The following is a 4,967-nucleotide window of genomic DNA, read 5'->3' on the forward strand; positions in this document are numbered from 1 at the left end:
AAAACTTTTTAAATTAATTTATCTTTAAATTTAAAACCAAATTAGGATTCCAATTTAAAACCAAAATTAGATACCACTGGTATACTTAATAGAATGATTAAAATGAAAGAAAAAAAAAAGATGGTGAGAATGTAGGTCAATCCTGGGAGGAGGGTAAAATTTATAAATTGGAAACAGTTTGTCATTGTCTACTAATACACAATATCCTATAACAAAGGAATTTCACTGCTGGGAGTACATCCTATGCATATACTGATACATTCATGAACTGATATGTATAATTATGCTTATAACAGTATTATTTGCAATGGAAACAAACATGGAAAATACCCAAGTGCTAATCAATAGTAAAATACATATATTGTGGTGTATTCAAACAATGAGATAAAACATGAATGAAAATAAACTACAATTATACACAGCAATATAAGTGACTGATAATATGATATTGAGCAAAAGATTCAGATACAAGTAAAATTTATACAAAGTTCAAAAATAGTAAAATTTATCTAGGGCATTAGAAGTGAATGTAGTGACTACTCTTTTATTTACAGTAGCTGGAAGGAGGGGTTAGGGAGACTTCTAGGGTGCTGAGAATGTCTGTTACTTGATTTGTTCGCTGATTACAAACATGTTCAATTGGTGAAAAATTCATCTGACACTTATTAGTTGTACCATTTTCCATATGTATATAATTCAAATAGTCAATAAAGCAGATTAGCTTATTTTTGAATTGTTCAGTACATACGAATTTGTGAGTAGTATTTTTTGTTCTAAAAAATCTAACGTATTGTTCTCTGAGGAACAGGATTACAGAAAAACTGTTGATATACACAATTTTCCCAATTATATATAGACTAATAATTTTATGGAAACAGTCTTGCTTTAGAAGATATGCAAATGATAATGGTAGTTACAGGCATATAATGAAGAGAATAAAAACTTCCTAGTATATAACTCTCTCTTGGCTTATGCAGGAACAAAACAAAACATTGAATTAATAGCAGAAATTGCATTTCAGCTACATAGCTCTTTGTCAACACTGTAAATTCCATGGATACATCCAAGGAAGAGCTGAATGAATCACAGTGGGGTGACTTTCTCAAACTACACACATTCTTCACTCCTTACCCCGGGCTCAATACTCAACAATGTCCTAAGAGATATAGATAATGTGCCTTCTGACTGAGAATAATTTTCATAGTAAATGACTATTATATTTGTATGTACCCTATTTCTCAGTGGAGGTACGGTAGGAAGTTCAAGACCACTGGTTGAGCACCTTATTTTATATCAAATCTATCAAACCCTTCTGCTTGTCCCCTACATCTTCCTCTCTTTAAGTAGCTAGAGTACTGTATGTACTCTGGAATCGCAAGGACAGCTAAACCTCCCATTTCAGTATTTCTGATTATCAGGAAAGTTAACACTTAATTGAAGGTTTAGCGGTAGGCTAATTTAATTACCATCCTGTCCAGATATTTTTCAAGTATTTTATGGATGAGACAATGATCAGAAACTTGCTACTCTTAAAGAAATAAGAAATCTCATTATGGGAAATGAATAAACTATTTTAAAAGAGATTATACAATCTTGCCAATTAGTATCATTTTTACCTTTGTAAGTCAATTTCACACAAAATATATTCTTTGAAAAAGTAATTTAGATGTTAAGTTTTACATAAAATATAATTCTTAGTTAAAACAGGTGTTCGCGTTTTCTTAATACAGTACTGCTCAGAGCTTTTTTGTTCTTTTTTTTAATTTAATTTAATTTTATTTAAAAAATTTTTTTTGGTGACATTAGTTAACACCTAGGTTTCAGGTATACAATTTAACAGTAAGGCATATATATATTGCATTGTTGTGTTCCCCTCCCATAGTTAGATTTCTTTCTGTCACCACAAATTAGACTCTTTTACCCCATCTACCTCCCTCCTCCCCCCTCCCCCTTTACCCTCTAGTAACTACTAATCTATTTCTCAGAACTTTTTTTGTAAATTTATTTATTTTAATTAGTTTCAAGTATATAATATATTGGTTAGATTTCTATATAGTTCATAAAACAATCCCCCTAATTGCTCCCTCCCTCCCCTGACCCTCCACCTGGCCAACGTATTAGTGCTAACTGCATTTCCTATGCCGTGTTACCCATCCCCGTAACCACCAATCAGTTACTAATTTGTACTTCTTTAACCCTTCACCTCATTCTCCCAGCCTCCCAAACCCCTCTCCCCTCTGTCCATCACCAAATTGTCCACTATATTTGTGAGTCTGTTTTTGATTAATTTGTTCTTTTTATTCCTTAAATTCCACATATAAGTGAAATTATATAGTGTTTATCTTTCTCTGTCTGACTTAAATACCCTCTAGGTCCATCACAGCAATATCATTTTCCATCCTCTTCCTTTTCATATGTAGGGGTCTTGTTTTCTTATCCTTTCAGCCACTCTATCTTTTGGTTGGAGCACTTAATTCTTTTCCATTTAAGGTACTTATTGATAGGAATGTAGTTGTTAACCATTCTTTATTCCTGTTTTTGAGACATGTTTTTTCTTCTTAAAGAAGTCCCTCCAACATTTCCTGTAATACTGCTGATGAATTCCTTTAGCTTATTTTTGTCTGGGAAGCTCTTTATCTGTTCTTTAACTCTAAATGATAGCTTTGCTGGATAAATTATTCTTCATTGTAGATGCTGGGTCTTCATCTTGTCGAATATTTTTTCCCCAAGTCCTTCTGTCCTGCACAGTGTCTTTTGAGAAATCAGCTGCCAGTCTTACGAGTATTCCCTTATAAGTAATTATGTTTTTCTCTCACTGCTTTTAATATTCTTTTTATATAAACTTTGGCATTTTAATAATGATGTGTCTTTGGATTCCTGATTTTGGGAATTCTCTGAGCTTCCTTGGGTTTTATGTCCATTTCCTTCACCAGATTAAGGAAGTTTTCCATCATTATTTCTTCAAACAGCTGTTCAACATCTTGATTTTCTTCAAGTATGTCAATCAGATGGATATTTGGACCCTTAATAGTGTCCCATATCCTCCTTAAATTATTTTTATGGTCTTGACATCTTATCTCTTGCCATTCTGATTCCATGTCCTTGGCTTTCCTGTCCTCTAAATAGGGCATTTGATCCTTTTCTTTATTCACTTTGTTTATTCCACTTAATATACTTCTCATCTCAGATAATGTGTTCTCCATTTCAGACTGGTTCCCTTCTATATTTTTTATCTCTTTGTTGAAGTGCTCATTGAATTTATCTACACTTCTCAAAAGTTCATTGAGCATCTTTATAACCAGTGTCTTCCCATTTTGGCTGCCTTTTTGTGTCTGTTTCTGTGTACTAAGCAAAGCTCCTAAGTCTCCTAGTCTTATTAGTGTGGATTTGTGAAATAGGTGCCCAGTGGCACAGTCCTAAGAGGGGTTCAGCTGCAGGCCAAACTTAACCCAAACCTCTACCCCTCTGGAGCCACCTGTTAAGATTTAGCAAGCAATCCACAGATGCTGTGCTTATAGTTGCCTCAAAAGTCCACGTCAGAAACCAAGGCTAGCTGCTTCTAGTGTGAGTCTAGATGCTGCTCTAGAAAGGAGCACCTGACTCGCTGAGGATACACCTGGATGTGGCTTGGGTGGGGCTGTGAGTTGGGGGACGCGGGGTTTCAGAGAATCCTCTAGGCAGAGAGACCGGTTATCCAGTTTGATGACATCATGGCTATGGTGGCGCTGTGTCTGCGCATTGGGAGGGGGAGGGCTTAATAGGAAACAATGGATACCACCATCACTTCTGTACCAAGTGAGTCTCACCTTGGCCCTCACTCAGACAATGTCTCCCTGTAAGTTCCTGGTGCCCCCTGTATGCAGCCGAATAGGCACTGGTACTGAGAGAGAGCAGGTCCTTCACCATGAATATCCACTCGCGGATGCGGCCCCTTTAAGAGGCATCAGCCTCTGCCGCTGCTGCAGCCTCCGTCTCATTCAGCTTCTCAGCAGTGGGCAGCCCCTCATCCTCACCCCATCCTACCTTCTGCCATTGCAGAGTGATTTCTTGGACTTCTCTCTAGCTGTATGGCTTGTTCACAAGGAGATTTTTCCTTGCTGCTGCTCTTTGTTTCCATCACAACTTTGATTTGGCTGCCAGAGGGATGAACAGAGCCTCTATCATCTACGCAATTTTTTTTTCTCCTCCTTGCTCAGAGCTTTTAATGTGTATCGTTAATCTGATGTTTGGGATATGTCATGCAGTATCTCTTGGAATTCCTTTATCTCATTATGCCTTTTAAAAATTTAGTGTCCACAGAAAGGCTTTTGATATGAAATTTCTCATATGATACTTTCTAATGGTATGTAGGTTGATACTGGGAAATAGAGCTATTATCCTATTATATTTATCTTCTATGTAAAGGCAGATAGTTTTTGTGTATTGAACTGATGCTCAATGTCATGGTAAATTAAGGAAGCATAGTCTGTATACCTACTAAAAGAGTCTATATAGCCAACATGCCATTAACTCAAAGTTTTTCTTCATAATAGAATGTCAATAGGGGAAGCATATTACATCTATTTGACAAAACCAAATTGTATATAAAATTTGTGTTTTGTGTAATTATAAGTAATAGGAAAGCTGGACAGTTAAACATAGAGGCAAAATATCCAGAAAAACAACAAATTGGATGTTTTCATATATATTCATGACTTTTTGAACAAATTTGCCAATAGTTTTCTGTTGAAAAATGTGACATTTCTCTATAAATTGATTGGATCCTGGCCTAGGATGCAGATGAGTATTGGTTAAGACAGAAAACTGGCAAAATACTATTTATGTCACTGCTCTTTTTTGAGCCATGTCACCAAGATGAAATATTTGATTTACCACATACCACATTAACTACTAAGACTTGGTCACATCTACTTACCTCACCTGTCAAAAAGCCAAGCTGGATAGTGAAGAAAAATATGATATGAATT

Source organism: Pteropus vampyrus, unplaced genomic scaffold (genome assembly GCF_000151845.1).
Source record: "Pteropus vampyrus isolate Shadow unplaced genomic scaffold, Pvam_2.0 Scaffold2, whole genome shotgun sequence".
NCBI classification, from domain to species: Eukaryota; Metazoa; Chordata; class Mammalia; order Chiroptera; family Pteropodidae; genus Pteropus; species Pteropus vampyrus.